We start from the raw sequence: 10,879 nt of genomic DNA, 5'->3' as shown, positions 1-10,879 counted from the left end.
TGAGAATGTGAGCTATGTGGGAGGCACGTACGCAACCCGCAGTGCTGCGTCTGTTCATGTGCAGGTCACAATTCGATGCTTCTGCGCATGCGCAAAGCACAATTTAGTGTTTCTGCACATGTGCGAGCACCGAAACCTGGAAGTAATCTGTTCTGGTACTTCCGGGTTCGGTGTGGTGCACAACCCTAAAACACGCAACTTAAAGCGTCTGTAACCCGAGGTATGACTGTATTTTAATCTGAGGAATGTTGGAGGGCATGAAATGGAGTCTTCCTTTCAGGGCTCTTGAAGGTCAAATCCAGCCCTTTGAACCAGGCCTAGACCCAAATGGGCAGCTGATGTGGAATGGGTGTAATACAGTCTGAATACTTCCTACCTACCCATCGCCTGCCTACATCGAGGCAGCTGCAGTCTGCATTTAGCCCAGGCCTCTGAACCATGGCACTATGTTCCACACCGCATTCAAACTATGAATGGGAATTTTAACTGGAGAGCAATCACATGACGTAAGCATCATGCCCTGGGAATATGTGATATTCCTTGCAACTGAAGTGCTGCCTTGAGCAAATTCGCTGAGGGATCTTGTGCAACAAATGCATGACAGTTGCACAATGATTATATTATAACTTAATTGCCTGGGAAGCCTCACATTCAAGGTTCTTGTCACCTCTGAATAATATGCCTTGCTACGTAACCACGAAGCCGGAAAAAGCTGCTTGGAGCCGGCAGCAATTTTTGTGCACGGCTGATGGCGGGAGTTGTGGCAAATCCTTTCGGGTTTGCTTTCATTTCACAGGCTTTGCCACTGCAAACCCCCTGAGCTTTGCATCTCAATTCCCAGACTCCCCCTTGAGTGGGCTGTGTGTTAACGAGCAAAGATCCATGGAAGACAATGGAACGGTGAGGATTAAGGGATCATCGCGAAGGTCTCCCCACATAAATATTAAAAAATTTCCTGGTATACAGTTGCAAATGATTTCAGGAGCTGCAGAACCATGGCTAAAATTAGAACCGTTAGAATTTCTAGGAGTAGTAGGGTTTCATCTAATAACAAAATGTGCTCCTGGCCTGACTGCTGGCCAGTGCTGTAGTAAAGTGGGTGCCTTGGAACAGTGCTTCTTAAGTTGTGGGTGAACATATCAGATGACACAGCGATTCTTCAAACAGCTCTTGTTTATTCACAGGCCCAGAACAGAACTGGGCTGAAGGGTTCAGCCAGCCTGCTTATAGAGAGCTCCACTACAAAGCAACAGTAACAACTTTCTGTAACTATCCAATCACTGAACGTCACTTTCAATTCCTTATTTGCTTATGTGGACCTGAGTGAAAACTATCTACAGTATCCCCCTGCTGGCCCAGGGTGAGAATTTCAGTACATAACAGTGCTGATTTAGCTGCACCTTTTCTTCTATAACATCACCTACCACTTTGCCCACACCTTGGCCTTGGGTGCCATTTTAGTGCTGCATGGGCAGCAGTGCTGCATTTGAACGAGAGCTAATCTCGCCTCCCATCCACAATGGCCACTCTCCATTTTAATTTACCCAGAATGCACTGCCCTGGCCTATAACTGTGAAATATTCTACAGATCAATGGAATCCATCCATTTCACTGTTCCATTACTATCCATGGCCAGCAGAGGGGCAACTCATCGCTTGCGCATGACATCACATGTGTGATGTCATGAGCATTGGGAGGAGAGTTGTAAGGTCTTACTAGCCTGCTGTCAGCATGGGGAGGCATGATAAGGCCTGTCACTGCCATGGAGAGGCCTGGTGAGGCCCAGTCTCTCAAGATTGGAGGGGCTGAGCCCCATCCTCACATACTAAGGGGGCCAGCTATCTGCCTCTGGGATGCTCCTAAGCAGGGTTGGAAGTCCACAGCCCAAGTCTTGAGATCTGGATACCTTTATCAGGGGAGAGCAGACTTTGGGCTTGTTGGCCTGTTTTATTCACCAGAAACCCATGAGCGACCAACTGCAAAATACATATTAGAATTAAAGAGTGGAATGTCTTTAAACTTAACAGAACCATTAATGCACCCTTAGTCCTTTGGCACAAAAATCCACTCCTGGTTAGCTTTGTTCATTTAAGCATCCTAATTTAGGTACGTTTCCGAGCACAATTCAAAGTGTTAGTGCTGCCCTTTAAAGCCCTAAACGGCCTCAGTCCTGTATACCTGAAGGAGCGTCTCCACCCCCATCGTTCTGCCCGGACACTGAGGTCCAGCGCTGAGGGCCTTCTGGAGGTTCCCTCGCTGTGAGAAGCCAAGTTACAGGGAACCAGGCAGAGGGCCTTCTTGGTAGTGGCACCCGCCCTGTAGAACGCCCTCCCACCAGATGTCAAAGAGAAAAATAGCTACCAAACTTTTAGAGGACATCTAAAGGCAGCCCTGTTTAGGGAAGCTTTTAATGTTTAATAGATTATTGTATTTTAGTGTTTTGTTGGAAGCCGCCCAGAGTGGCTGGGGAAACCCAGCCAGATGGGTGGGGTATTATTATTTTTATTAATAATAATAATTAAAAAGTTTTGTTGTTGGTACTGATGCTAAACCCTGGGAGCCAGAAATGCTTGCTGATCTTGTACAAATCGCCTAGATATCTACCAGCAGACTCATATCTAACTTTTTGCTCACATCTCGCTAGAGAAACCACATGTCCTACTTTGGAGGGGACCATCTTATCTATGAAGCTGTCCTCTTCTTTGAAGGGCTGTCTGGCCCAAGTTCAGTTTAAAATTTAAAGACTGAGAAGGCACACAGGTCACCTGGTCACAGTGTTCGGGAAAGATGTATGTCTATTTAAACAGTAGCAATTATTTCTAAATTTGCATCTATCCATATGCATGAGCATATGCACATTTCATGCAAATCGTCATCTGCATTTATTCTCTTTTTGGGAAGTGGCCACTTTGCTTCCTGACCCAAAGGACGTAGACTGCTCATACAGATTTTTCCATGCAGTATGATCTACTGGAAAGGTCCTAGTCTATTTGCTTGTTCCAAATGCATATACACACCTTTCCTCCCTTGCAGAAAGAACTTAACACAGCTTACAGTAAGGAAAAAATCAGCAGCCATGGCAGAACAGAAGGGACATTAAAGAGTCAAGAACTCAACTCGTAAGAACCACAGCTCAAAAAACAGTGATGAAAACATCCTATGTGATGTGCAGTGGTGGCTGGTGACTAGAATAGATGCTTGTCTGCTTGCTGAAATGTTCTTAAGTAAGGGGGATGCCCTCAAATGTTTCTTGCACACGACAAATCATGGTAGCACTGAAGGCCTGCAAAACTCCAGGCAATGATCTCCCCCGTTGTCTTCCTGTGTGTTGGTTGAGCTTCAACTATAATTTAAGAGGAGAGCTAAAACCACACTCCAGTTGTAGGGAGTGTGAATCATTGGGGCACTGGTGTGACCGAGACATAATTTTCTGCTTTGGACAACTCACCTTATTCAAGCCTTAATGCTGTGCCGATGTGGGAATTTATGCTTCTTTTGAGTTCAGGTGAATTTTGCATAGAGACATCACCAGAGCATTGGTTCATGCCAGAATCAATATAAACATGGGAAAGAAAATATGCCACTGTTTTTTCCCAAAGTGCCCATCATTCCTGCTGACACAAGTAAACAGGTGTGATGCAGAACTAATAAGTTTGAGAGATTCTTTTCTGTACATCTGCTCAGAGAGCAACTGTCATCTGTTGTAAGGGATTCAGTTCCAGGCAGGATGCTACAATAACAAGGCGATTAAAATATTTATCTCTTCTGGCACACACGAAATTCACAAGAAGGAAAAGTTGGGGAGAAAGTCAAAAGCTAGTACTGGCTGTGAGCCAGCCAGGCGCTGGATCAAAAATTAATTTCCTTTTACATCACCCGAATGACCCGGGTCCCAGGTGATGTTATTTCTGTCCGCTTTCTAGCTGCAGGCAGATTCTCATGGCATGTATTGCAGGACTAGGTTTGGAGAGACTGAAGTTCAAATCGCTACTCAACTATGAACCTTTTCCCATCTGGCCTGGGAGGGTGGGGGCCCTGACTGACTCCAGCTACAAAAGCTGAGGCTGCTGAATAGATGGTTAGAATATTTTTTTGGGGGAGGGGGGTTGTTGGGAGGTGAGATTCTTGCGATTATTGATATTAATTTTTTGTATATTTATTTTAGATCATATTAAGATTTATGTGGAAATTGTTTCAATTTGTGTACTTTTTGATGTTTTATTTGTTGTTTATAACTACTTTTTTATGGAAATATGTATTTTTTATGTTGTAATCTGCCTTCAGCATGGTTTTAACAATGGAAAGGCAGGACACGAATAAAATGATGTAGGTATGAACCCTGAGGGTGACCTTGGGTTAGCCAATATCTCTCAACCTAACCTACCTTACGGACGCGGGTGGTGCTGTAGTTTAAACCATTGAGCCTCGGGCTTGCAAAGGTCAGAGGTTTGAATCCCTGCAACAGGGTGAGCTCCCATTGCTCGGTCCCTACTCCTGCCAACCTAGCAGTTCGAAAGCACGTCAAAGTGCAAGTAGATAAGTATGTACCGCTCCGGTGGGAAGTAAACGGCATTTTTGTGCACTGCTCTGGTTTTGCCAGAAGCGGCTTAGTCATGCTGGCCACATGACCTGGAAAAACTGTCTGCAGACAAACGTTGGTTCCCTCGGCCAGTAAAGCGAGATGAGCACTGCAACCCCTGAGTCGTTGGCGACTGGACTTAACTCTTAGGGGTCATTTACCTTTACCTTTTTAACCTACCTTACAGGGTTGTTGATTGGATAAAATGTCAGTGAACACACTGTTCAAAGCTGGGGTTAACTCTTTATCAGCAAAAACATTATCTCCACAGACTTGATTGAGTGTCAGGCCTAATGAGCAGAGCAGCTCATTCCTGATGGTCTTGCCCCATGATAATCAGTTGCCAAGACTAATTGTCTCCAACTCTTCATAGCCTCTACATGCAGCCAACAGTTGCCTCTACATGCAGCCAACCACTCCTCTGCCCTTTTCATGCCTCTTCTGGTTCTGGGAGACAAACAGTGGTTTGGTGGTTCCCCGGCTGGTTCCTCCCACCATTACTCTCTGTGTCCAACCAGTCCATGACAGTCAGCCACAATAGCTCAAACAATTATTTTGAATCTTAATCCCAAGTGAGGAAATTCTGCTCTCAGTAAGATATGGTCCTGCTCTTAATAATAATAATAATAATAATAATAATAATAATAATAATTTATTATTTGTACCCCGCCCATCTGGCTGGGTTTCCCCAGCCACTATGGGCAGCTTCCATAGAAACAAAAAATACACTAAAATCACACATAAAAAACTTCCCTGCCTTAATACGTCTTCTGAATGTCAGGTAATTGTTGATCGCTTTAACATCTGAAGGGAGGGCATTCCACAGGGCGGGCACCACTACCGAGAAGGCCCTCTGCCTGGTTCCCTGTAGCTTTGCTTCTCGCAATGAGGGAACCGCCAGAAGGCCCTCGGTGCTGGACCTCAGTGTCTGGGTAGAACAATGGGGGTGGAGACGCTCTTATTCCCAAAGATTTGCAGAACAACTCAAATAAGATGATGTGATCGATATTCATTCAAAAATTTGCTTGATGCTGCTTGCTTAGGATTGTATCCTGTTAGTGGATTATATGGGGGGGGGGGTGTAGGCTTCGTTTCTGACTCCCTCTATTTTTTATTTCATGCGGTTATCTGACTAGATAAATTTCCTGTCTACTCCATTACCCTTTAATTACATGTATGAACAAACTCTGAACTGAAAATGGAAATGAATGAGTACTTCAGCACCAGACGTCCCAGCCTTCCGTCTACTATCCATATTTCCATTTCTTTATTTCTTTAGTTTGCACGGTATGCCTCAGATTAGTTCCTCCGCTTCTGTTAATATGTTTGGAAAAGCTATGGGCTCTGGCCACCAATGCTGCCGCCCCTTCGAATAAAAATAAAAAGGTATGGCTTATAATTTCTGATTTATTAGCCATCTTGTAAATCTTAAGGCATGTAGTTTATGAGCTTATAAAGAAAACGCAATGCTGTCATACAAGCCTCTGTATGATGAGGTTTTGCCTTTTGTTTAATGGTCAGGCTAGATGTGATGGGGGCAGCCATGTTTATTTATTCACACAATAAATAAGTCAGCCTTTCAAGGCATCTTTCTGCCGGCTGTTTCATCTCAGTATGGCACTGCAAGAAGCAAAGTGTAACCAACTGTTAGATATGCATGTATTGCAGAGTTGATAAGGCTGAGCTGGTCTGTGGGAAACACAATTCCTTTATCACAAAAGGCAGCTAGCAGGACGATGCAATTTTCTGTTAGCTCAGTTGTTTGGAAGACAAATACTGTAATTACTTTTGGGACCCTTTGCTACCTTTGAAAGAACTTAGGTTCCGTTGTCTCCCAGCTATTTTTGTGGGCTAGCAAATACAGTGGTACCTCGGGTTACAGACACTTCAGGTTACAGACACTTCAGGTTACAGACTCCGCTAACCCAGAAATAGTACCTCGGGCTAAGAACTTTGCTTCAGGATGAGAACAGAAATCATGTGGTGGCGGCGTGGTGGCAGAGGGAGGCCCCATTAGCTAAAGTGGTACCTCAGGTTAAGAACAGTTTCAGGTTAAGAACGGACCTCCGGAACAAATTAAGTTCTTAACCCGAGGTACCACTGTACAATCCATTCTGCTGGATAACTGCGCTGGCAGTTAACCCCACTGGCAAATGCTAGGGCAACTAGGGTAACTACTGTACTTCCCCCTGTTCTTTCATGAGTGTTCAAAATAAGAATCTTGGGGCAATCAAAACAACTAGAGAATCTTCAGCAAGATGCTTATTTTACAGATAGAACCTTTTGTTTCCAATGATGGCCACCAACTAAAACAGGATTAGGCAAATTCTGAAAGGATAAGTCTATCGTATGTCACTTTCAGTATTACAGCTGGTACTATTTATAATACATTCCTGCAAATAACTTCAAAGATTTTTTTTCCTGACCGTATCCATTTTTGCTGACCTACGTCCACATCAATGTCAATCCATTCTGGCATGCCAGGGCTGTTGAAAACTCTCTCCAAAGCAACCCCCACAAAGTTGATTTTGAGCATTTGCAGCTGGGCTGTGACTGTGCCAGCAAGTCTGTTCAGGGAACAGTTGCTGCTTCCTATCTATTAAGTAAAGAGGGAAATGGGATGTCTTCAAGACTGTCCTTCAAGAGTCAGAAAACTCATGTTCCAAGGCCAGTGGTATCAATACTTCTGTGTTTGGGAAGTTGGCAGAAGATTGTGCCAGCATCGTAACATCAAGTCTTCATAAGGGAGCAGTTTCCAGAGGAAAAGCTGTGAGTTTCTCATCAGCGGGTGGTTGGTTTCACCTGTGGTGCCCCACCTGCAGCCCAAAGAAGGTCAGGAGAGGGTTGCAACCACAGATATTGTGTGAATGTGTATTTTAATGAGCTGAATAGAGTAAAAGATTACAAGTCATGGAGGTCTGTATGAATTTAAAAGCACTCAGTTAATTTTTGGGTTGCTATTTTCTTAACATTGCCTTACAGATTATAAATGCTGCATTGATTTGTTAATCATATAATATGACTTTTGCTTTAAGTGTAATGTTTAGCTTATTTTTTAGTTGTTGCTTTTTAAACAGCGTTCTATACATCTATTTATTGTGTGTAAGCTGCTTTGGGATTCATTTGAATGAAAAACAGTACAGTGGTACCTCAGGTTACATACGCTTCAGGTTACAGACTCCGCTAACCCAGAAATAGTACCTCGGGTTAAGAATTTTGCTTCAGGATGAGAACAGAAATTGCGCAGCGTCAGCAGGAGGCCCCATTAACTAAAGTGGTACCTCAGGTTAAGAACAGTTTGAAGGTTAAGAACGAACCTCCAGAACGAATTAAGTTCTTAACCTGAGTTACCACTGTACAGAAATGCAGTAAATCAAATCAATTGGACTCCAACTCCCATTTGCCCCTGCCCCAGACCATGTGGCCAATGCTCAGTGATGCTGGGAATTGTAGACCAACAGCATCTAGAGTGCCGCACAGTCTCCATCCTTGGTATGGACCATTTGACCCCTTACGACCCCTTGGTCACTGAGATGCTCTGAAGGTGCATTTCTTGAGCTTCCCCATAGCCCTGAGGTTCAGCTGGCCATTACTAGGGACCAAGCCTTTAGTGTGGAAGCCCTGTGGAACTCCCTGCCAGTAGAGGATTCGCTCGGTCCCTGCTCCTGCCCACCTAGCAGTTCGAAAGCACGTCAAAGTGCAAGTAGATAAATAGGTACCACTCTGGCGGGAAGGTAAATGACATTTCCATGCGCTACTCTGGTTCTCCAGAAGCAGCTTAGTCATGCTGGCCATATGACCCAGAAGCTGTACGCCAGCTCCCTCAGCCAATAAAGCGAGATGAGCGCCACAACCTCAGAGTCGGCCACGACTGGACCTAATGGTCAGGGGTCCCTTTACCTTTACCTAAAAATGGTGTTGTTTAGATAGGACTTGGAAATGTGAATCTTCTTTTAATCAGACAGTACTTGCGGATTCCCCCACTCTGGTATTCTTAGTGTTGCTGTAATTTGTAAGTGCTGCTTACAAATTTAGGAAGGAAGGAAAGAAAGAAAGAAGGACTCTTTGTAGCCTACAAAGGATTTTCCCTCCTGGAGGTAATTCTTACTCGCCACAGGCAACTGGCTAGGTGGTTAATTCAGGCTTGTGATATCCAGAGTGCAGTGTAAGGGCTTTTTAAGAAACGTCGTCACATGGCAGGAGGTAAGTCTCCTGCCAGGCACCAGTGAATGTAGATTTGAACTGTATCACTCACCATTGCTGACAACCAAGCCTTGCCCTCAAGCTGCCCATACATCTTGTTCTAGCTGAAAGCATGGAAAGTAGGGAGAAAAACAGTTCTATACGAGTCCTATAACTTTCCATTGAGCTGGCAGCTCCCTCTCGCCCCCTCTCTATTTACATAGGCCAGATAGCCGGTGATTGTAACTCCGTATCTTGTCCCATCAATTTCAAACATTTTGAAAATTGAAAGCGGACGGGAAGACAGAATAGATGTAGATATATATATTTCAGGGCACTATTTCTTCTGCGTTTGAAACCAGCGGCCGACTTGTCTTCTGCCATTTCCCGGGCAACTTATCAACTCGCTTAGTACTGTTTTCCTTGCAGTTGCTAGAGATTGATGGGAGCGAAAAGGGGAGAGGAAAGGTTAGCCCTTAATTGCGGCTTGAAAACAGCATTCATTCTGAGAAGCTTTGCAAAGGTTTTCTCTTTCCATTTCCAAGGAGTTTCAGGTCAATACGCAAAGACAGAGCACTCATGGCAAAGTCTGCAGTCCCACGCCCCATGGCTCAGTATATGATATCTTTTGAAATCAGGCCAAAAGCAACATAAAATCCATCTGGGGGCCACAGACTGCCCACTGCCTGGCATATAGGATTGCAGCCTTAATGGTTTTTGCCCGTGCAATCATTGCGGGGGTGCTGGAGATCTCTAACAGAGAGAGAGCTTTGCAGATCAAACTACATTTCTCAGGATTCGTTGGAGGACACCATGGTAGCTAAATTGGTAAAAAGCTTATATAAAAGTTTAGATATGCCCAGAGCGGGGCTAAAATGTCTTCTTTCCTCCACTCTTCTCATGTGAACAAAGTGAGTGAGTGAGTGTGTGTGTGTGTGTGTGTATGGTTTTGTTGGAGGGAGGGAGAGACAAACCTTTTGTTTCCATTAGGTACATGGAAGAGCCATTCTAGTGGTAGTTGTTACACAGCTGGTTTTCCCGTTGTTTTTGGACTACAACTCCCATCATCCCTAGCTAGCAGGACCAGTGGTCAGGGATGATGGCAGTCCAAAAACAGCTGGAGACCCGAGTTTGGCAAACCCAGCTATGTAGGAACGCAGTGCGCTGCCTCATGTTGAGTCAGACCATTGCTCCGTCTAGCCAGAGGCGTACTTAGGGTCCCTTGTGTGGGAATGTTCAGGGATGCAGGAGAGGATATATTGACTAATTATATCCTTATCCAATTTGTGCTAACAAGTTCCCAAAATATCAGCAGAGTTTATAAACATTCCCCTTTTAGTTTGCAACGGTAACGTGTGCACAGGTTCGCTAGAACCTCTATAATAATTACTCTGGTAATTTCCCCTTTGATCCCTCTTAAAATACAAGACACTACACAGTCTTTATAAAAGTATAAAAGAGTTTACTCACGTTCTGTTCACAATATGATCCCAGAAGGCACACAGACTTAAAAAGGTAAAATACATTTAGAATCTATCTTGTAGCAAGATAGTCCTTATCTTCTCTCTTCGCTGGGAGCCAAGAGAGCATCCTTAGATGTTTCCTCATCAAAGGAAGATGGCAGCGAGAGGCAAGAGAGAGAGGCAAAAGAGAGAGAATGGCTGCCTGCCCTGTGCTTTTATCATTACCTGCACAGGTGAGGCCACACCCATCTCTGGTCACATGCGGAGGAAGTCCGTCCCCAGGAAGTTTACCTGCTTGCTGGACAGACATCCCTCCCCATGTTCTAACATGTACACTCTAGGAATGTTGTCATTGACTGCTCCACTGTTTACATCCCACACCTTGTGCCTTTGGCAAGGAACTGTATCAGCACCTCCCTGGGGGGAAAACAACATTTCTCCCACATTTGATCTCGTCTTGGCAGCAGTGGGGCATCACCACAGAATATACGTCTTACATTCCACAGCCTCCAACATTCTGCCTTGCTATTTCTCTTAGCATTCAGCTCCCAGCTCGTGTCTAAACTCGGGAATTTACATAGATAACTGGAGACAGATTTCTGGGGTGATTTTTTGCACCCCTGGACAGAGGCTGGTTTCCCAACCCCTAGATAAA

The sequence above is a fragment of the Podarcis melisellensis genome (assembly GCF_964234715.1).
Source record: "Podarcis melisellensis genome assembly, chromosome: 9".
NCBI classification, from domain to species: domain Eukaryota; kingdom Metazoa; phylum Chordata; class Lepidosauria; order Squamata; family Lacertidae; genus Podarcis; species Podarcis melisellensis.
Note: the sequence above shows the minus strand (reverse complement) of the source record.